Source organism: Spea bombifrons, chromosome 2 (genome assembly GCF_027358695.1).
Source record: "Spea bombifrons isolate aSpeBom1 chromosome 2, aSpeBom1.2.pri, whole genome shotgun sequence".
NCBI lineage: Eukaryota > Metazoa > Chordata > Amphibia > Anura > Pelobatidae > Spea > Spea bombifrons.
This window is the reverse complement of record NC_071088.1, coordinates 84,152,041-84,176,573: the sequence shown is the minus strand read 5'-3', so window position 1 is coordinate 84,176,573 and position 24,533 is coordinate 84,152,041. Positions and strand designations below refer to the sequence as shown.

The following is a 24,533-nucleotide window of genomic DNA, read 5'->3' as shown; positions in this document are numbered from 1 at the left end:
TTCAGCCACTTTGCACTGTTTGTAAGTACATTGCACTGTGCACATACTGTGTTCACCTGTGCCATTTGTTTCTAGAACAGAATGTTCACAAAAGGAAAGAAAACACAGACATTCTACCCGGACTTCAAGTGCAGTATGTTGCACATCTAGTGATACATACATATATATATATATACATGTATGTGAATGCGCGTGTGTGTGTGTGTGAGGGAGACCGGGCTGAGTGTAACAGGCCATCTGTATGGTTGTCCAGGCTGTCTCTCAGCCCCCGAGCCAATCCCAGGCTGCCTTATAAATGAATGTTTGCCGTTTTGTCGCTGCCTGTACACTATGTGAAGCGCTGTACGGAGCGGCTCAGAGGAACAGAGCCGAGTCCCCTTCCCTATACCTCCCCTGGTGTGAAATTGCAGGGGCAGTAGTGGGTGCACACTCTGTCACACAGAAAGAGAGGGGCTCCATGTCAAACTAATATATATTTATATATAAAAGGAAAAAAAAGTGGTTGTGTGGAGCACAAGGTAAGTGAACACATTGAATGACACTAGCTTATTCTTTGCATATGGCTCTCCTCCCTTCAAACACTTTGTATTCACTTAAAAGCTGCTCGGGTGCCCGGGAGGCAGCAGGCAGTCGGTAGAGTACATGCAGTCGAAGGCATGCGAGCAGCTGCTGCCTGTCCCTGTGACAATTTTCAGTCACTTTTTTGGGCCGGTGCAAACTTCAGCCGGGGGATGTGGTGAGTGTGTGTGTTATGGGTCCGCCTGCCTTGTGCTCTTCCTCCTCCCCGGGTCTCTAGGCCGGGAGGTGAGTGCACGAGAGCAGACATTGAGCCAGGCCACTGGTGCCAGGCTGCTTCCAGCAGCACCCGGGTGACAGGGAGGGTACCCAGCGAAAGAAGGTGGGTGGCATCGAAACCTGCTTGGCAATTAATGGCGTGCATCCCCCCTCGCGCACACACCCTAAACTTTATACATATGGTATATAAAAAAGTGGGTTATGCCCCCCGCACGGGGTCTATGACAATCCATTAGAGAGTGTGTTTTATTGCTGCTCCCATCTGCTCTTTTTTGTTATGGCCAATATAGTGTGTATGATATAAGTACCTCCCTCGTAATGCTTAAGCGAAAGTGCAGAAAGATGGGGTTAGAGAAGGATGGTATCATGGTATCTGGAGGCTTTGATGGCTGGGGTGGGTCTGTTGGTGGTGTTGAGGGGGGGGCGGCGGTTGATGTTATGGTTGGAATTATATTGTGTCAATAAGTTGAAGGTGGGGAGATTTGCTGATACAGAGACACTGACAGAGAGAGGGGGGAGAGAGAAAGCTCGGGTGGGAAGGCCTCGCGGTTTAAAGTCCCGTTTGGGTGTTAAGTCCCGACATGACAGGGTGGTGATGACAGAAAACTTGGAGGTGATGCACCCCGGCATGCCGTGGATCCCCCTACTCGACAACTACTGTGTCATATCAATCCACAGAGCTGATCGCCTGTGAAATTAGAGGAACCAGACTCCAGCTTTCTCCTCCCTCTTCTTGCCTCTCTGTCTTTTTTTTTTCTTGCAATACACTAGGTACATGTGGAAAGAAAAAAAACTTGAATGGTAGAATTTGCGACAAATATGAACTTATATTTGCAATCGAATCGTGAGATCCCTGCTTGAACCTGATTGTATTGTTTGTGAATATTTTTTTTCGAAGCGTTATTGTTTTAATGGAGGTCCAAACAGATCCCGTAGCGTGATCCGGCTCACGCAGGAGGTAAAAGCGAAACGATGCACGAACAAGGCTGGGGCATAAATGTAAGAGGGAAAGAGGCAAATCCTTTGCACCCCCCTCTCTTTACAGAGGTCATCGTCACATGCACTTGTTTACTGGGGGGCCGGGGTTCCATGATGGAACTTCGATCTGTCACTTTGTATCAGCTGGAATTCCTGAAAAAGTTAGTTTTAATTTCTCATGGAATGGTGCGAAGTGGGAAGTGGAGGGCACAGAGTGAGGCACAATGGGGTGAATTTGTTTTATGTAGCCATATACAGGGCTGTGTGCTGGGGGATTAGATACAGTCCGCTGGCCTGGGGCTTCGAAACCATTACATACCCTGCTAATGACACGTCCAGATCAGGCACCCTGTTTGAGATGCAAACAGTCCTGAGACCCAGTACAGTAAATACAGACGCACCATAGGGGAGATCTGGGGACACGGGGCTCCTGGTACCCATGTGGGTGTATGCACATGAGCCGTGGGGCCCACGGGAGGCAGCTCTTAGCTACTCAGTCTCTCACTGTCGTCACTTTTTCATGTGGGGTATCGCAAAGTGCATTCTGGTATTGTTAGATCGGGTGGGCTGGTCGTGGAGGACCCCGCTCGCTCCTTCCTGATTTCACATGGAGGTGTTTTGCAGAGTTTGCCGGGTGAGCTTTGCACTTCGTCAACCCTACCTCCCTTCTCAACGCAAGATGGACTCTCTCTGTCTCACTCACTGTGTGTCCCTCCTGTCTCTCTCCGGGTTGTCTGTCTCCTCAGCTTTAGAAGAGCGACATTTTGCACTGAGATGCAAACCCGATCCTACATGCCACCGTGATCGCTAGATTATCATCCTATCTCTTCCTCTCTGTCGACATCTTTTTTTCCCCTCTGCCCTCAGTTGTTAAGAAAAAAAATCTGATCCCGACTTTGTGGGGGTTTTATTTAGTACGTCCTCTGGATCCTCAGTCCTGTAATCTGTAACCGGCCAGGTTTGTGTCCGTGTGTATGATGAGAGGCAGAGCCATCCCCTGCCTGTACAGCTTTTCCTTGTTGTGTGTTTGTACCTAGGATTTGCAGTCGTTTCTAATGAGGTGGAAGTGCGTTGGGTGGGGGCTTAGATGACACAGTAAATGCATGGGGTCTGTTCTTTGAAAGTGCTATAAATATTACAGCATCGGATTGTGCATTCTCTCTTGTTTTTTTCTGGACAAGGGGATCCTTATCCAGAAGCGTGAAATATGTAGTCCCTCCCACAGAAAGTCGTGTAGACATAAGAAAGCAAAGTAATGTGAAGCATGGCACCATCTTTACCTTTTCTACTCTTATGGGAAATGCTATGGGAGTTGGAAACACGGTGTTTGCAGCGATGTCAGAATTTGTTATTCTTCCTGTTACATCATCTATCATAACTATAGGGGCAGATTTGTACTAGGAGATGCATGCACCTGGTATAAAGCGGAATACATAATACATTTTGTTATAATTCTAATGAAGATCATATTCTGACAAGATGACAATTCTTTTTATATAACTTGTTTAAAGTTCTTGAATTGTGAAAGTTACAGTAAAAACACCATCTTGCCAGAATGGTGTATTACAATGACAAGTACGTGACAAGGTAACAAAGGACAGATTATTTACCTTTAATATATATATATATTAATATATATTTATATATTTCTTTTTGTTTGGTACTTTATAGATCACTGTCACATGCCAAAAGTCCCGATACAGATTCTGTATTCTGTGATTCCATTTGCCTTTCTTTGGTAAGTATTTTCGCTGTTTTCTACAAAACAGTTATATGTGGATTATAGTATATGAAATATATGATATAATAATAAGTTATTGTATCGCCAGGATAAAATAATTTGACCGGAGGAAAAGAAGGGTTTGATTGTGAAGCAAACTGAGTTTTTTTTTTAATTAACTTTAGAGGTCTGAAATAATTAACCTGGTTTGTGTTCAGCATGCCTTATATATCATGAACATGCTTGGTGAGGTTTCAATCTATGACCAATTTAGTTTCACCTAATTATAATAATGTATGTATACCACTGGCATAATATATTATAATATATGGAAAGGAGGCCCCAAACAATACCACAAGCGAGCATTTCTTCCTGCATTTATCACAGTACTATGACTTCTAATATATATATGACTTATACAGACTTATAACAATTATCCTTAGGCTTTAAAACAACATGAGTATAGCTATATATTTTCTTTAGCTCTCGCTTTTCCTTGAGAGACACAGAAGTCAGTGCCTTGTGATTTTTGGTACTTCTAATGAGAGGAACTTGCTATTTTACCAATGAACCTGTGGCTCAGCAGTTTCCTGTACCACTTACCAATAAAGTCTGCTAGGCCTGACAAAGCTATGAAGAATTTTTTCTTTACATTGCCTGGCACGTTTCTCCCTCAGAAAGGACTGAGCTGGCCAGCAGATATAGATTTATTAAATATCATCTCATCAATGTCACTATGCATTACGCAGGGCTGGTCATTCAGGAGGAACTTGTGTGTTGACTCTACAGTGCTTAAGAAGTCAGGGAGCTTATTTTGACTGCTTATTCTTGGAAAGGTTTTAGTTTTCTTAAAGTGAAACTGCAACAGAGTTGAGCATACACAATCAATCTTTGTAATTGTCTACAGACTAAATGAATTTACCACAAATGTAACAACCTGGAAAATAAAGTACACATTATTGTATAGTTTTCATCAATATGTATATATAGTAATGCCAATAGCAAATGTAATTGATAGGTCAGCTTCAAAGGTTAACTATAACAACATAGATTTTGCATCATTAAATGCAATTCGAGAACCACCTAAAACTCACACTTTATGTGTTTTAATCTGTTGAATTGTTTGGTTTAAAAGTAAGGGCATACTTCACTCCAAGGAAGCGGTCGTCTCTAGCCAAAGCTGGTGAAACTAACATATTAGTTCATTTTTATAAAAGTCCCTTCTCCTCACCCACTCCTACAAAGCCAGCCAGCTGACCCTCTGCAGGTTAGGAGGGGTGCCAAAATAATTTGGGGTGGAATAATCATGCAAATCTTGAGAATAGAATTATCATGTCTAGTGATATTCTGATATGGTTGCTTATTTTAATTTTCAGATACCAGGATTAATTTTGTGTACTGAATTGCAAAATGTAAGATTTGGGAAAGTAACTTTAATAATAATATATTTTTAGAGTGCCCATAAACGTTTTAAATAATTTTTGTATTTTCTTTTAGAAACCAAAGTTATTTTACAGCTGCCGTTTAAATGTTCATAAAACAAGGTGTATCTACTGAGATACACCTATTTTTTGGAAACTGTCCGATTGACAGCTGGGTTGCAGATGTGTGCCAATCAGCTGAGGCCGAGTTCTAAATCACAACCTTCAACCTGCTTAGAGGGTTGCTCATTTTGGCTTACACGTTTTAGAGGAGGTCTAGTTAAGATCTTGGTAAACAAAACTCACTTCAGAACCAATGTATGCGTCGTCTACAGCACCTCAGAGAGAAATATAGATGTTTGCAACTGGTTTATGGCAAAGTACACTCAGTCCCTTTCTCATAGGGTGTGCTGTCATTTACCTCAACCTTAACACCAAATGCCTCAAGAGAGAACCTCGGTAAGGTGATTTCACATTTTAGTACAGATAATATTCTAAGTAAATAGTAATTTTATCATCCCCCAAAAATTGTTTCATGCCCTCTTTCATAATAGACATTTGCAACACCTTGTATTGTTTCATAACTGAAAAAAATACTATTGTTTTTGTCTTTGCCTTTTGTATTTGAGATTTGCAAAACATTCCAGACTTTGTAAATTCCAGTTTGGAAAATATTAGACTTGTACAATTAAATTTCAGTTATTTTTTTTAACACATTTTGTTAAATTTGTCAGTTCATTCGAATGTCCACTAACAAGAATGGGCCCCAACTAAACAAATGAAAAACGAAGCAGAGAGCTCTGTATTTTCATTTGCATTTCATTGGGTTTTTTTCCCTCTTACTCCATCACACACTCCCTGTCATTGCCTCTCTACCTCAGTGTCTCTGGTTCTCCTTTGCTCCACTTCTTGTTCCCTGTTTCTTCTATCTTTTCCGGTGGTCTGCTTGTCCTGGCTCTCCTCAGCGTTATCCTGACCTAGTGTAGCAGTTATGCGATAGAACAGAGCCTTTAGCGCATACCCTCTCCCTGATTGGAGAAAGTACTCTCCCCGGCCTGTACTACACAAGCCAAGAATAATGCAGATGAGTCTGTGGGGAAATAGAAACATTTCTATACTTCTCTGTCTCCCCAGATCTATATATATTATTCTGCCCTGGTATAGCTTTAGCGTACACCCTCTCCTCTTTACACCAGCCTAGAATAATGCAGATGGGTCTGTGGAGGAAGAGATCGTTTCTCACAGATCCATCTGGGAAGAGGCTAGGATAATGCTGGGGAGAGCCGGGAGAAGGATAATAGAAGAACACGTAGAGGAGCTGCAGTGAAGAAAGCGGAGGTATGGAAGCAGTTAGCCAGAGATGGTAGAGACATCGAGAGAGAATGTGAGAAATCATGGGAGAGTAAATGATAGTGAGTAACAATGAATTTAGTTTCCAAATCAAAAAAGTCTTCAATACTAGTATTTTTGGAAGCCACAGCTATTCTAGCTGCTTGTTATACTTTATCTACATCCTGATCAATAAACTCATTCTAAGACCCATGTATAAGTACTGAATAAATCAAAATATCCCCCCAAAATTTACTGTTGTGTGCACTGCGCCTCTCGCCACACCAGCTGCACCCTCCCTCTAGTTGTCTCAACCTAGACACATAAATTCAATCAATTTAGGATAGTGCGGTTCTTACACCCAAGTGTTAAAAATAAAAATGGCACCTTACAAATATGAATGTATATATGAAAAACAGAAAGGGAAAAAAAAACACTAAAGCGTAATATAGTTAACAAAAAAATATTTCAATTAAATGTGGGCAATGGCAACTCGCTCTTTGTTGAGCAGTCCACTGCTCATATGTTTTGCGTGGAAATGTATGTAATAGCCATTCCTTGTTTAAATGGGAACTCCCACCATTCTCAATGGATGTACTGCACTGGGAGAAACACCCTTCCTGGTCTCTTATGTCAAGTGACAAAAACCTGCTAGTACATATTACTAGGTAGCCTCCTGACACATACAAAAAACTGGGTGTTCCCCTATAAACTAGCATTTTTGTCCCCTTGCAAATGCATTGAGGGATTCATGAGAATTCCCCGCTCCATACATTTCAATTGTTTCTCAAGCTAAAGTGGCTTGTAGTACAGTGGCATGTTAATGTACTATGACCTTTTGAGAACAATCCCAAAGTTTCTCTAATAAAGAGAGAAACAAGTGACTGGTGCGTTGTTCAAGTTTACGTTCAGCTAGTATAAGGTAGCATGCACACAAACCTTTAGAGCCTGAGATATCACAATTGAAAAAGTCACTGATTATTTTGAGGTTTAAGTACTCTCTTCACAGCTCCCACTCTTACCTAGTTTTATTGTGCCTTTTCCTGCTTATCAGATGGTATACTCTTGTATACTAATTACACTGCATCGTAATCCACTGATCCCTGAGACTCACTGTGAACACAGGGGACATGCTGTCCTTGTTCACTGTGATGACATTATCCCTACTTCCTAAATTTCACACGTTATCTCCCATTGGAAACTTGTGGTTCCCAAGTTGCTACAAGTTTCCCCGGAAAAGACCCGAGTTCTCAAAAGCTTTTGTGACTTTTGACTTTTTTCTATGTGGGCCTAATAAAATCAACTTTGAATATGTTTTTTTCTTGGCTAATACAGCTATATTTTTTCTTCTTAAAAAAGTGAATGCTACATCCACAAAAAAGTTAACCCTTTCGTGAGGAAGATATAAATCATGCTCTAGTCCAGGGGTGTGCAAGTTATTTGGCCACTTCATCAGAATTGTGTATGTCCGTGGGCCGCACTAATTTTTCACTGTGAGAAAGTATGGCCTTTAATAAAATATCCAGATTAAAATAAAGTAAATGACACAAAACCTTTACTTTTCCTCTCACTGATTTCTGGGCCTAGAAAGTGTTGTGACTACAAATTCAGGATAATTAAAAATGAAATAGTTCTATTTATTCTAGGGATGCACCAAAATGAAAATTCTGGACCAAAACATTCACGGTTCACTTAGCCAAAACCGAAAATAACCCCCCCACCTTTAAAAATAATAATAAAAACTCACATTTTTAATAAAAGTAGGTAACATACCACAATTGGACAAAAAAATTAGCAATATGACTTAGCATGATAGGAGTGTGATTGCTAACAGCCCAGGCAACCAGTAAATGCTGGTACCTAGGCATGATGGGACTGTGCTTGCTGTGAGCAATCACACTCCTATCATGCCAAGTCAGCCAGTACATGCTGGTACAGGGTGGCTGTAAGTGATGTGCAGACCCCATACTGCTGGCAGCATCAATACACAAGGGGGGCAGCTAGCCAGGTTTCAGCATGTGCTGGCTGACTTGGCATGATAGGAGTGTGATTGCTAACAGCAATCACAGTCCCATCATGCCTAGATTCCAGCACTTACACATCCATGCTATCACACACACACTCATTCATTCATATACTCATTCAAACTCCCTCCTCACCCCCTTACCTGCACTGCAGCTCCTCGATGCCGCTCACAGACTTCAGCAGGGGGCGCGGCCTCCCTCTGCGTTCTCTGGTACTGAACAGAGGAAGCAGGACTGGAACAGAGTCATGTGATGTCACGTGAACTCTGCTGGGTTCCGCTTCCTCTGTTCAGTACAAAACACCCTCCCACAGGTAAGCAGCAGGGCTCTTATTGTAGCAGGGCTCGAGGTGCGTAAGATCAGTTGCCCTGGCTGCCGATCTTACGCGGGCCGCACCTGGAGGTCTCGCGGGCCGCATTTGGCCCACGGGCCGCATGTTGGACGCCCCTGCTCTAGTCTAATGCTCACCGCTGGTAAGGTGGGTTTGTTCCATGGGAGATGCCAGATAACACCACGTTCTCTTCTCTGTCAGCAAAAGCCAACATTGCTTACTCTGAGCTAGCAGAGACCGCGTAATGGCTTTTGGTGCTGTTGCTGTTACACCGACGCTATTTCAATGCCCAAACAGACATTCAGGCATTGGTTTCCAGCAGCATCAGCGTTGGTGCCATAGGAACCATCAGTACAAAAGGGGCCCCTGTGCTGTGATAACCCTGCCTCAGGTGTGATCAGGAAACCAGACCCACAGAGCCCTAATTCCTGATCCTCTGTGTGAGCGATCAGTGTGCAGTTCGAAGAGGAACGTTTTTAGTCCATTAAAAAGTGAAACAAAAATAGTAATAAAAAATAAGTAAATAACTAGAGGAAACCACCATGGTATCAATATGACATGTGATCTGATTACAAGTGAGATCCAAGCATGTAAAAGAGTTGTAAGAGTGAGCTCTGTAAAGACACCAAGTTAGGTTGCATTGAGGGCATTGGGAAACAAGCTGTAAAAAAAAAAAAAAACTAAAAAAAAAAAAAAAAAACTAAAAAAAAAAAACGTGCAACACAAAGTTAGACAACAATCTCATCACTTAACTCTGATTTCTATCTTTCTTATTTAGTGTATCTGCACAATTGAATAGAAACTTGAAAAAAATATAAACAAAAACCCCCCTACAATATATTAATTTGCTTGCCTTGAGTTTAGAGACACCTCACATACCTGGGATTTTCATGTATGTTTAATATTTAAAGATGAGCATCGCTTTTTGGAACTATAGCCTTAACACTTACAAATTGCAGAACTGAAAAAACTTTCTAAAAAGCACATATCTGTTTTATTTTTAAGATATATATATATAATTGTTTTCCTTTTAAACTTTCATTTTGCGCTGGTGCATCAGGTTAATTTACCTGTTGAATCAAGACAGCATGAGGTGTTCTAGTACGTTTTATGTCCTGAATAGACGTTCTTACGTCTTATGACCTGACGAGTTAAAGTTCTTACAATGTATTTTAATATGTACATTTCATGAAAACCATTTGGTTGCCGCTATTGACAATAACTGCAATAGAATCCTTTCTAGGGTTATATAGATAAAGGTATATGAGATCTTCTCGTCCTTGTTCGTGTTATTTGGATTCTCCATATACTGTACATTATTATAAAACATGCCAAAATAATGTTGAAGGGAGCAGCCGTTTTGATGATACCACTGGAAATTAACTTGTTAAGCTGATGGTTTACTGGCCAGATGTGGCCCCCAGTTTTTGCCATGCAGATATCTTGTGTGAAAGAAAACGTTGGTTATGTTGCATCAAATAGTCGATTTAATGGTATAGGTCCCTAGGGTCATGCTGCCTATGGACATGTGGTGCCAACTATTAAAGAAGGCTAGACAAAAGGGATGCTTGTAACACACTTTATAACCCATGTGGTCATACCAGAGTAATTAAACATAAAATTTCACTAGTCTGCCTCGAACTATCGTTTCTTGGTCTTATCTTAGATTCATGATATCCATATGCCCCCATGCATTTAAAAATGGAGATGTGTCAGTACTTAGTTTCTTCCTAGGTAGGTTATTATTGCACAGCAGAAGGTCAAGTGTTATGCTGGGTGCAGTAGTGCCCTAGAATCAGAATAACATATGGTAACATTTCTTTCATTGTACAAAAGTCCAGGTTTTTTTAACTGGATTTTGAATATGTGACAGCATATGATTTAAATGTCCTTTATAATGTAAAAGATATTTAAGACGGGTTTATCACCTGGCCTGATGCCAGCAAACCTTTTGGCTGTGGCTGTCCACTGATTATTTTATGAATAATGTGAATGGGATGAAGTAAGTCTTGAAATCATGATGAAAGCGTGACAAGGTCTGTCAAAATGAGTGAGCAATTGTACAAGGCTGAAAGCTTTTATTTGTTTTTTGTTATTATATGTTTTTCACGTGCAGCTCTTAGTAAGACACATAGTATCAGTATGTACACATGCGCCCGTGATGACTCTGCAATTGTTAAAATCCTGTTTGTTGCCTGTCTGGAATTCTTACCTAATGCGCTCATTGCAGTCATTCCAACACTTTTTTGTCACCTTAACCCCTTCCGTACCGGGACGTACCTGGTACTTCCTGGTTAACAGTCACCGGTAGACCGGGACGTACCAGGTACGTCTCCTCCAAAAAACGCCCCCACATCACCACAATCGCGGTGATCGTGGAGGCGCTGCTGCTGCCGTCTGCCCAGGACTCCTGGGCAGACAGCACAGCCTCTCTAAACCCGCCCCCAAGCCTACGATCACTCCCACGGAGTGATTTTGTAGGCAGAAACAGCGATTGCAGAAAAATCTGCAATCGCGGTTTCAGCTGCCACAGGCAGCTTCAGGCAAGGGGAGGGGGTGTTGAATGGGTCCCCACACAAGTGTGGGGGCCTGATCCAACACCCCCCTGCTGCCTGATCGCTCCATGAGAGCGTCAGTGCAGCGTTAACCCCTTCAATGCCGCGATCGCGGCATTCAATGCCGCGATCGCGGCATTGAAGGGGTTAATTGCCGTTTTGTAGGGGGCTCTGCTGCTGGTGGTCTGCCTGGAAGCCCAGGCAGACCAGCAACAGCAAAAACGACCCCCCAGAAGTCCTCTGATCAGTCCTGTAGGACTGATCAGAGAGACTCCTCCCCTACAATCTCCAGTCTATTGGAGATTGTGTCCCAACTGCCAGAGGCAGCTTCAGGGACAGGGAGACAGGGTTCTTTGGTCTCCACATGAGTGTGGAGACCAGCCCCCCCACCCCCTCCCTTGCTCAGTTAACCCCTACCCCCCCTCTTCCTCAATTAACCCCTTCAATGCTGCGATTGTGTATGACCCCCCATCGCAGCATTGCAGGGGTTAATATTAGTCCCCACAAGCTTGTGGGGACTAAATATCAGTCAATGCTGTGCTTCAATGGAGCATCAGCATTGAAAGAGTTAAAAAAAAATTAAAAAAATAATAATAATAAAGAAAAATAAAAAAAAATTAAAAAATAAATAAATAAATAATTAATAAAATAATAATAATAAAAAAAAAATAACAGCACTGACCTGAAAGTCCAGGGTGCTTCCAGGTCAAATGCTGGGCTGGGCTGGGCTGATCAGATCGCTCCTAGCCAATAGGAGTGATCGGATCATTATGGCAGCCCATGGATGACCCTGCTCTACAAAGAGAGAGGGGTCATCTAGGTTAATTATGAAAAAACACAAATTATTAATAAATAAAAAAATCATAATTATTACCTGATCACTTGTCGGTGACATTTTAAATCGCTGATTATTGATCGGTCTCCCTGATTGATGTCAGCGGCCTAAACCTGTCACTTACAAGTAATCTGATAAAAAAAAATATTTTAAAAATGTAAATGCACATGTTCCAGTTTTGCCCTCATAGCTTCCTCAAAAAATGCATGAACCATGCATGTGAGGCCTTGTTGGAATCAGGGGATCTTGGTGAACAAAATGTAATTTTGTAAATGATTAAAAATTAAATCAATGTAAATGATTAAAAATGCAATCAAATAATTTCCCTGTGAAGTTTGGCAGACATCAGTGAAGAAATGGCTGGCTGAAAACTGTCAAAACTACCCTAGTTGAACACCTTGACTTGTCTACTGTTCATAAATATATACTTTTATGGGGTAATTTACAGTGGGGGGGCTTCCAAAATGTCCCAAATGGGATATGGGCTCAGCAAACCAATTTCTGAAAATTCCAAATTTGAAAAGGAAAATGCGCATGTTCCAGTTTTGCCCTCATAGCTTCCTCAAAAAATGCATGAACCATGCATGTGAGGCCTTGTTGGAACCGGGGGATGTTGGTGATTTGTTCTGCAGTTGCACATATTCTATACAAAATATAATATAAAATCTAAAGCAACATTGCAACAAATGCAAAAAAACCAAAAAAATATAAAAATACCTCAAAATTTGGCAGCAATTGGCGATAAAATCCCTGTTTGAAAAGTGTCAAAATGACCCTAGTTGTACACCTTGACTTATCTACTGTTCATAAACATATAATTTTGGGGGGATAATCAGTATTTGTGACAACTATTGCAGTTATTAGACTACCATGCCAAATTTGAAAAAAATTACATTTCAAAAACGTGATGCATGCCTTGCAATATTTGCCCTATACTGGTCAAAATAGATAAAAATCCTGGCCATGTTGGGTGGTTTCCAAATCAGGACAACTTAATGAATATATTTGGGATAATTTTTTCCCATTGGTTCAATGTGTGTACAATTTGTATGTATACAAAACTGTAAAAAAATGCTTTTTTTTCATTTTTTCCCCACTTTTTCCAGTTTATTTCAAACAAAACAATGTACTACCCAGCTTAATATGGTTTCAAATGAAAGCCCTACTTGTGCTGAAAAAAAAAATATATGATTTGTGTGGGTGCACCAATTGATAAGAGAGAAATTACAGTTGAAGAAAGACATGGCAAAAACACAAAAACGGCTCTGGTCCTTTAGCGACACGTTAGTATCAAAATCCCGGTCCTGAAGGGGTTAAAGGGGAAGTTCTCCCTAAACATTTTCTAGGTTATAAACTAGTTTGAGTTGGGCTCTCCTCAACTTTCTTCTTCTGTAAGTTCAAGTTGTTAAGGGATGTACTACTTGTTATGTGCTGTTTGCTCATGGTACCGCTCTGTAGACAAAGCTGGCAATGTATAAATCTAATGAAAATAATAATAATGAGCATAAGTTGCTCCTATAAAGAAGGAGCATATTGAGCAAAGTTAAAAAGGTTATGGACATTATTGTCCATGAGGAGGCAACTAATATAGACCAACTGACCTCAATTTAATTGTAGTTATATTCTATTTGACTTATGTTTTGGTCTCTAAACTTCAGACTTCAGTGCAATAAAATACAACATAAGCAGGTTATTATCTTTTATATACATATCTGAACTTTTATGTGTATGAGCTATCAAATTAAAGGACAGTATTTTTGCTTATATGATGTCTAAGAGTTTTTTTCTTGGAATTATAATTGTTGGATTTTATTTAAGTCACTCAGATGAATTTTCAAACTGCCTGCAAACTCAAGATGTAAAGAATAAAGCAGTACATTCATAATATGATGCAGAGTCATGTTTTAAGAGGTAACCTGTAGTGGCTTAGTTAAAAATCTAAAGTTCTAAACAGTAATTTGTAAGTGAGCTGTGGGGAAATGAATAATCAAATTTTCAATAAGGCATTTTCAGAACCAATCTAATATGTGGTGTTGTTTGGCCTTGGCTGACCTGACCAAGGCAGAGGGTGGTAGATATTGGGGGAAAGACAGTAGCCTACAATCAGGTGGGACACTGAGATTGGTGCACAGGTGCCACTAAATGGCATTATTGCAAGGACGGGCAGCAAGATGGGAGAACTTCCTCCATCCAGCCATATAGAGAAGTGAATGATAAGGAGGGCAGTAAGGTTTGGGGTAGGAAGAGACAGGCAGATGAGAATGTGATAAACGTCAACAGTTGGTGGAATTTGCTAGGACTTAAACCAAAGCACCAACTCTAAATACATCTATGATCATCATCCCTGCCAGCAGTTTCAATGGCCAAATTGGGATACTTGTTTTAGGGGGTGTGATTCAAGGTGTGCCTGGGGTATGGCTTTACCAAGATAAACACTTTAGAGATTTAAGAAACACATTTGCTTAAAAAGACAAATAAGGTGGGTTTTTTTTGTTTTAATTTTCTGAGCTGTAAAACACAAAATACTGGTGCCCACCAAACATTATGAGCTCCTAGAAAAAAGGAACATCTTGGGATGAAAGATGGATGCTTGGGAGTTGTGGAACCTTAGTTTGTTTGTCTTTCACTTCCAGAAAATTCCCAGAAAACACCCTCCAATGTGTCAGAGATGGGATCTCCAGAATTGTACACTATACTCTAGGTGAGGCCTGACCAGAGATCTGTAAAGTGACATGATCACCTCTCTCTCCCTGCCACTAATACCTCTCGCTTTACAACCCAGCACCCTAATAGTTTTTTTTAACACTTTATTGTGTTGTTTGCTTACCTTTAAGTCATCAGAAATAATTACTCATGAGTCTCTATTTTCATTTGGTACTGACAGAACAGTGTACCGAATGCTATATTCTGCTATGGGATTTGTATGCATTTGTTAACAAACTGCAGCTGCCACACTCTCGACCATTCTTCTCATTTACTTAAATTGCATGCCATTTGACTGGTTCCACTCAGAAGGTCTACCCATTTGCAGACCTTTATACCATTTGTAAAAAGACATAGATTACCATTCAGACCTTCTGTAATATCACTAATAAAAGTATTAAAAAGCACAGGTCCCAATACCGATCCCTGAGGTTCACTTTGAATATAGATCATTAACTACAACCTTCTGCCTCCTGTTGCTCAACCATTGCATTGTCCATTCAACTATTTTAACTTCCAAACCCAAATACCGCAATTTATTTATGGGCTTTCTATGAGACAATGTCAGATGCTTTACTGAAATCTAGATAGGCGATATCCACACATCATCCCTTTTCTATTTTGAATAAATTAACCATTACCCCTAAAGAGGAAACATGTAAAACAGTTTTTGAAGCTCTGTCAAAACAGAACAATTAAATCTGGTATATGGATAAGTATATCTGTTAGTATTTTACCTCTTTGGTATGTAATTGCTCTTAGTTTAGCAAATAAAACCCCCTTTTTTGTATTATAAAGTGTCAAAACCTTGCGAAGTGCTCTGAACAATTTCCAGAACTACCCTTTACAGTTTCGCTACACAATTTGCAATTCTGGAGCGTTCTTGTATATTTTAATATTTTGCCTGTTGATTTAAAGCTAAACTGATCTAAAATATCATTGAGTACTTGGTCACCAGAAGGGGTTACATATAATTAATTTATAATAATATAATTTCTAGGATTTTTTATGTAACCTTTTGTGTTTATTGCGGAGGGGGGGGTGAAAACGTATGGTATATACCATCTGCTGAACTACTACTCCCCCATTCTCAGCAAACAAATGGTGAATGGTGGAAGCAATGCAGCAACAGCTGTTTGGGGATCAGTACTAGTTTTAGTTTGGAAACTTTTTCTTTTTTCTTTGCACTGGTGTAGGATTCCTGTTTATAGGTGCTGTATGTCTTATACATTTTTGCTCACTCTGAAAGGATTTCTAATTGCATATATACATATATTTGGCTACTGAGGTTTGTTTTTATTTTCTAGGAAAGTGCCTCAGGCCTAATTTGTGTTGTTATTATTTATTGTTTTATATAGCGCCTTCATATTCAGATTCTATATATGTTGTATATTACATAGAAACTTTAAATTTGACATCAGATAAGAACCATTCAGGCCATCTAGCCTGCCCATTATTCCAGAAGTAAGACTCGGGTCTTAATCAGTCCTTGATCTTGTCTTACATTCAGGATTGCTTAATGAATATCTCAAGCATGTTTAAATTCCCTTACTGTATTATCCTCTACTACTTCTGATGGGAAGCTCTCTCAGTAAAGTAACATGTCCTTACATTATATATATATAGTTGTAATGTGCATGTGTGTGTGTATATATACACTATATGGGCAAAAGTTTCGGGACACCTGACCATTACACTATTAGGGACTTTTATGACATTGCATTCTAAATACATAGACATTAATATGTAGTTGGCCCCCCCTTGTAGTTATAACAGCTTCCACTCTTCTGGGAAGGCTTTCCACCAAATTTAGGAGTGTTTCTTTGGGGATTTGTGCGCATTCATCCAGCAGAGCATTTGTGAGGTCAGGCACTGATGTTGGATGTGAAGGCCTGGCTCGCAATCTCGGTCCAGTTCGATGGGGTTGAGGTCATGGCTCTGTGCAAGCTAGTCAACTTCTTCTACACCAAACTTTTCTAACCATATCTTTATGGAGCTTGCTTAGTACACAGGGGCGCAGTCATGCTGGAACAGAAAGGTGTCTTTCTCAAACTGTTCCTACAGTTTCAGTTGGAAGCATTGTCCAAAGTAATTTTCCTTCACTGGAAGTAAGGGGCCTAGCCGAAACCCTGATTTCAATAATTGGTGTGTCCCAATACATTTATCCGTATAGTGCTGCTCAAAGCAAGGTCCATAAAGACATAGTTAGATTAGTTTGGTGTTAAAGAACTTGACTGTCCTGCACAGAGCCCTGACCTCAACCCCACTGAACACCTTTGGGATGAACTAAAACAGAGATTGCAAGCCAGGCCTTCTCATCCAACATCAGTGCCTGACCTCACAAATACTCTACTGGATGAATGTGCCAGAAAATCCCATAGAAACATCTAAAAACTTGTGGAAAGCCTTCCAGAAGAGTGGAAGCTGTATTAATGTCATTAAAGTCTCTGTTGGTATAATGATCAGGTGAGCCAATACTTTTGTCTATATAGTGTGTGTATAACTGCTACTTAGCATCTGAGGTTGTATTTACCTAATTTATAGACCTGCTAAGGAACAGATGATTGTTATTATGTCCTGATATGTAAAAACATAGATTATATATAGACTGTGTGCTTTTTTGGTATTGTATGATTAAACAGACTTCTTTTCATTTAGTGTGGACACTAAGTATTAGCATTACTTTTTTCCGTGTTTGCCCCTGTAAAATAATAATAATAATATTTACCTAAAATATTTTTTCTATGAAAAAAGATTGTTCTCATGGAATGGATACAATTCTGTACACTCTGATTTTTTTTATTTTTAAGAATATGTGCTGTGTATTTTGTTTCTTAAACATGCACTACATGTGTTTAATTTATTAAGAAAACGGATCCAGATCTTTCCTTTCTTCTTGACGGCATTTTGCATCATTGAAAAAAAATCAGATGACATGGCTAGTGAGTAGGTTGGATTTTAATGTGAACCTAAAAACTCCTCCTAGAGCATGAAAAGCAGCTTATACCATGCATTATTTTTTAAGCTTAAGCCATTTTAATTATATTGTAATAAAATGTTTTAACCTGGTCATGACTGCACTTCTCTCCACCAATTTCTTTTCCAGTTATGATGCAAACTACAAATGTGTTAAAAATAGAAATAAGATCAGCCAATTATGAATAACATTGGTTAGCTGGGCTTTGCATCCGCTGGAGAAAGCTAATGTTTACCGGCATGTTTCATGTACTCCTCATGCAAATGACAGGGCCCCCAATATTAAAGCAGACACTATTATCAGATCTATATCCCGAAAAATATATTTTCTTAACATAAATTCAGTTGTAAAAATTTGACAGCCTGTGAACTAAATGAATAAACCCAATTGTATGAAAGTGGTATAATCCACAGAATCCAAAATGTATCATATTGAGTGCTATATTGTTAATCTTTGGAAGCCACTTGCTCAAGCAGCCATCATAGTGATTTCTTCATGGTACTTCATGAACGATTTGGATACTTTGGATTTATGTGCATGTCAACTGTGCCAATTTCAACAATGACGTACCACAGAGTAAAGTGTTAAATGTAGCGTTTAATTAGCTCATTTGTTGTCATTTAGCATGTAGAAGTATAACATCATGATATGTAGGATGTTGTACTATATTTACAACTTCCATGGAGCTTTGGACTGTCCAAAAGCATCTTTTTACACAAATTACGTGTGGCCATTGTAATTCACCTATTATAATAAGCATCCAAGAACAGGCCCCTCTTCTCCTTCTGTAATCTTATGTTTAGTTAATGCTATTTGCAGATTTATATATTGTATGCTAGTCTTCCCTACTACTGTATCAGATAGTACTGCTTGCTTAACAGTAGTCACATTTGGTTGGTTCGTCACTGATTTGGAAATAAGTGAGAGCTGCAAAAAGCACATGAAAAAAACCATTGTGTGGATTCTTCTTCTTCTTATTCTTATTATTATTATTATTAGAGCTAAAACTAATTTGAGCTTCTTAGAAGTATAGAAATCAGTTTGTTGTGCTGTTTATCCTGCTAGGGGCAGCAAAGAGGTTAGATTGAATATATATTCATTTTCAGGCTTTTTTCCAGAACAAACACTAGGGGTCACCATATGACTTTGTTCTACACCATAGCACCATTTTCAAAGGCTACCTTGTGTTGTAAGTCTTCAGAGAAAAACCCATGAACAGTGTTGATAAATGCGCTTTATTTTTTCTTAGTTAAGTAAGTAACCTTTAGAGCTTTTTTACGTCAGGTATTCTGATGTTGAGAAATGTTCTCGACATTCACCCTGTGACTATTGTTTAGCCAAATGCCCGTCAATTGATTTTTGAGAGATAACCACTGTAACTGTGGAGATAAACGAGGCTGTAACACCTTTCGGATACTCATTAATAGGCTTTGCATTCGCTCAAGGCTTAATTCCCTGACGTCGATCCTATGTAGAAGATGGACCTTATGTAGCAATTTGTAAATCATGGATAGATTGGGTTTGTCATGATGAGAATCACGAGCATAACGCTGGCTCGTGGGACAATACTGTTTCCTCCTGTTTTCCAACTTTTTTGCAGTACACAGTATATACCTGGCTTGATGGTTTCCTATTGAGTTAACATTTAAAAAAATTAATTGCGTTTTTTTTAGTCTACATGTTCCACCTGTCAGCATACTTATAGTTATGATAGTATAGTATACGAGTAAACATTATTTATGTATCATAAAACAGGGCTTGACAAATTTGTTTTGAATCTAGGAGCCAGCTAAAAAAGTTAGGAGCAAGGATTTTTTTAAAACTAACAAAGTTTTATTTTCAAGACAAAAATTAATGATGTCCCAAGGGAATTCCCCCCTCTCCCTTAAATACAGGTCCACTTTTCGTCGAACCTCTAACTATTTTTTTTAAATACTAACAGTTTCGCTTTTCTTTTTTTCCCGCTCTCCTCCGAAGGTGACAATAGTCTCTCCATCACGAGGACTCCGCCCCCTTGAGCATCACGTCTTGAAAGGGGCGGGACGAAGAGCCTCACTGAGGCACTGCCACTCAGCAGCACGATGTGTGCAAGCCGGCCGCCTAATAAAATTAAAGCAGCCAGCATGCACACACGGCGGTCTTACTACCCCACCTCCCGGCCGCACCATGTGAATGTTGGTCTGCCAGCCCTCCCGGTGGGCTGGTCCGTGAGCCGGCAGACCAACGTCCACGTGGTGGTGGTAAGAAAGCTGAGTTCCATTGACTTGCATGGTTGAATGCAGTACCTGTATTCAACCTGCAAGTCAAGCCAGATTCTCAGGAGGGTCTGGACCCTTTCTGCACCCGTTAACCCTTTGTTTTCGGGTGACGTGCCCGGACCGTCAATTGTCATTACGAGGTTAAGGATGCTTACAATATTGCACATTAACCCCCTCCCATATTCCTTTAGCTCACCGTTCATAGTCTCTCTCTTGCAATACTTGTACCAATGTGGCTGGTCCATCCCTAACAACGGCACTTTTGCCTATTGTGTAATACACCCTAACTCCCTCTAGATTGTAAGCTTGTTAGAGCAGGGCCCTCCTCATCTGTTGTTTCTGTAAGTCAAATTGTTATGGAATTTGATGGCGCTATAAAAAACAATAAAAATTAATAATAAATAGAACCTCTCTTGGAGAGTGAAGTAGGCTAAGAGGTCTCAAAAACAAATCATGCAGGAAATTCAAGAGCAAATCAAAGCCATTGACATATGGACATATCAGTCTGGAAAGAGTTACAAAGCCATTGGGACTCCAGTGAACCAAGGTGAGAGCCATTATCTACAAAAGGAAAGAACTTGGAACGGTGATGAACCTTCCAGGAGTGGCCTATTAAAATTCTAACTAGAGCACATTGATGACCCACCCAGGAGGTCCCAAAAGAACCCAGAATGACATCAATGTTCACAAGTCCACAAAAGAAAGACACTGCAAAAATTGCATACATGGGAGAATTGCAAGGCGAAATACAATGCTACCAAAAAACACACACACACAACAAAATCTTAATGGCCTCTTAGACATTTGGGATATATTCTGTGGACTGATGAGTCAAAACTGGAACTTTTTGTAAGACATAAGTCCTGTTACATTTGGCTAACACTGCATTCCACAATAAAAATATCATACCAAAAATCAAACACTGTGGTTGTAGTGTAATGATCTAGGGCTGCTTTGGCGTTTTAGGACCTGGGCGACTAGCCGTAATTGATGGAACCATGAACTTTGCTCTCTACCAGAAAATCCCAAAGGAGAATGTCCAGTCATCAGTTCCTCAACCTAAAACTCATGATCCGAAGCTCTCAAGCAAGTCCACCTCATAATGGCTTAAAAGAAATAGAATGAAGTCTTTATAGTGACCTAATGAAAGTCATTTTTTTTTAAATCTGATTGAGATGCTGTGGTGACCTTAAAAGGCAGTTCATGCTCGAAAACCCTCCAGTGTGGCTGAATTAAAACAATTTTACCAAGACAACTCAGCTAAAATTCCTGCACTGTGATGTAAAAGACTCATTGCTAGTTATAGCAAACATTTGATTGGAGTTGTTGCCAAAGGTGACAATACCAGTTATTAGGTTTACAGGGGCAATTACTTTTTCATATGGATAAGTTAGATTTTAATTAATGCTTTAACTGCAATAAATTAAATGATCATTTAAAAGCTGCATTATATGTTTGTGCATTTTGTCTAACGGTGAAATGCCCTTCAATCATTTTATCTATCTTGAGCGGTCCTCTAGTATTATAAAAAGGACTTATAGCACTTTTGAAAAACTACCCTTGACACATATGCATGCAGCCTTGCGATTTAGAAACACACTAAAACAAGGGTCTGAGGATTCGGACACTCTGTGTCAGTTAAATTATTTACTTGTCATGTATGGCTGCTAAGTATTGGGGATTGCTGTGAAATCTGAAATCACTACTGAACGGCTGCATTTCAGACAATGGAAGTCCTCTACTTTGATGCTTCAACTGAAGCACTGTATGCAGCAAGGTAAAGTTTGCAGTAGTATTTTTGTGTTTTCTTTTTTCCCACACACATTCTACTTCAGGTATGAGTTTACAGCTCCTGGTATATGTCAAACAACAACCTAATATGTGTTCCGCAGCATCTCCTGAGTACAGTAATACCCCCATGCATGGGTTGGTTGGGGGATAAAAGGCCACATTTGGGACACGTGCATTTTTCAAATTGGAAATTTGACATGTGGTCATCCTGTGTAAATTGGGACGTTGTTGAACACAGCCAATTCATTTTGCCCCACCAAATCATACATTTTTACAGCGCTAATTGTAGGATTTGCTCGTAAAATTAAACTTTATATATATATATTTTTAATATTTTATTGGTCTTTTTAAAAAAATCTTTGGAACTGGAAGGTTCCTGTGATGGTGACATCAGTGGAGAATTATTTTTACATGTTACCATTTTTTTAAAATTATTATTTATTTATTTTTATTTATTTTGCTAATCACATTGACTGGGCTCCATGGACTTGCATGGTTGAATGCAGTACCACTATTCAACCTGCAAGGGCCAGAGGAGGATCTTGAGAGACCCTCTTGGAAACTTTGGAAACGTGTTTATTTTTTTAAAGGATGCTGCCATCTTGCGAGTGTCAAAATCTCTCCAGAGCGGTCATAGTGCGTCCTGGGGTGGGTGTTCGGTGTCTCTGAATGCCCCGCTATCAAGGCATTTCAGCGACACCATTAAAACTTAGGAGACGATCGTTGATCGCCTCAAAAGCTCATCTAAAATGACCATCCTGGGAGGGCCCCTGATGTTGATCGTTTTCTACACCCGTTTAAAGTCATGACGGGTCTGGGCCGTTAATTGTCGTCAAGGGGTTAATCCAATCTGCAAGCCAACTGTGTCATTGGTATGGTGGCCTTCTGCAAAGGCTAGTATGCCAGATCATCGAAAGGGATAGGAGTCAGATGCCTGTGTGGATTATTATCACTGGAACCTCTCATGTAAAACCATTGTATGCCTAGGAATAGTGACAACTTAATGAAAACCAAGTGATACCCACCTTTCTCCAGGGGGGGTGCCCACCAACCCCTTCCTCCCAGGGCTACTTAAAACTTTTTTTTACGATATTAATCTAGTTTTTCTATGTGGAAAATAAATTGTAGCATGCATCCATTGTAGCATTGTAGCATAAAGAGGTGAATCCATGTGCCTTTTGTAAAGAAGATCATGTGCCTGATTCTGCAGCATTCATTTGCCATTTTACATATCAAACATAAGTGTTTTTTGTAAAAAAAAAATACATAATCAGAAATCCTTTTCTAAGCCTAAGTAGAAAATTTAAGGGTTAATCCTCAGTAGCTGGATAGAATAATGAATCTTACTTCTAACAATTTTTGTTTTACATCCAAACAATATCCCATTTGTTCACAGCGTTCAGCTATTAAACCATCAATTCAGTGAAACTTGAAAATGTTCATTAATGGCATAGTGCGAAGTAACAATAGCGAATGCGTTGTATAACTAGCCTGTAATTACCATCCCGTTCACTTCTCTCCGTACAGCGTATTAGGCCGACATTTTAATTACACTGATTTCTAGGACAATTTATGCATTGGTCCTGCTTCAACAACTAATTTTTTTTTGTACATGAGCTCAAACTTGAAAGCTAATCTGTAGTGGTGGTATTGTTTGAACCATTTGAGCTAGTTTTTTGAAGACTGCATTTATAAGACAGCATGCTGAGAGCATCTTTTTATCCGTTCACTGATTCAAGTCAATAATACTTTAAAAAAATTACTACAAAATGTCCAAACTTCAGTTTTTCTATTAATGATCCATGGGTATCAATAGATGTCGCACTGTGCTACACAGTGACAGTAATGTGTATTGACTATCTTCATGTTGTAGTAGAATGACTGCAAGAAAACATAGCAGTCAAGATGAAAACGATTTAAATTGTTGAATTCACTCCCTTTATGTTGGCCCATATGTAAATCATTTTTTGTTATAATAGCAAATATACATATAGTGCTGCAGAAGGGCCAACATACTTAAGTTGATAATATTCATGAGCTGATTAATGTTCTGCTGGCACATAATATTAACTGTTCTGGGGGATGGAGTTCTTCTGGTACATTACTTTTCCTCAGTATAGTCTAAATGTTAAATTTTTTTGAGTCAAAAAATCACAGATAAATAGGAAATAGTAAATATTCAGAGCACTCATAGAGGAACATAGTTTACTTAGATACATGTTGAATCCATTTACTATACCAAATCTGAAGATCAGGGTTTCAAAGCTTTCTTGAATGTTTTGTGTATGTATCTTTTACGTGGTATGTTCGCCCCCACCTTAAGAAGCAACAACTGTTACAGCTATATTATGCTACACATAAAGGTGAACTCCCACCATTTTATATTTATAGTATCAGATTAAAAATACGTTTTCTAGGATATTGTGCTGTTTAAAAAAAAAAAACATTTCTATTTTTTGCATAATATAATTATTTCAAACTGCTGGATATTAGCCATTTTTATGTGTTTTAGCTAAGTTATCTTAACCCAATCTACCCAACAAATAACCTGACTCCTTATCACGCTGCTCATGATAAACGATAGAATGACACAGTTGGACACACCACTAACGACTCTATGGACGAACAGACTTCATTAGCATTGCCATAAAGAATCTTTTCAGTGTGGTGTTCGAGCGGCTAAAGTCACCCAAAATATCACATCACTAACAACAATGGCAGCCTCCAGGCCTATAGATAAAGGTGGCGTGTTGGAACTGTCATGCCTGAAAATCCAGAATTTAACATATATTCAAATATAGGGTATAAAGAAAGGG

At 39.5% G+C, this 24,533-nt stretch overlaps 1 protein-coding gene across 1 annotated transcript in view; it reads left to right on the top strand.

The window, feature by feature from the left end:
* Positions 1-325: 325 nt before the first annotated feature.
* The window catches only part of BBX (BBX high mobility group box domain containing), a 48,139-nt gene continuing 23,931 nt past the window's right edge, over positions 326-24,533 (top strand). The window contains exons 1-2 of the mRNA XM_053454981.1: positions 326-518; positions 3,445-3,511. The gene's annotated coding sequence lies outside the window, so the exon portion shown is untranslated. The remainder of the gene's footprint in view (positions 519-3,444; positions 3,512-24,533) is intronic.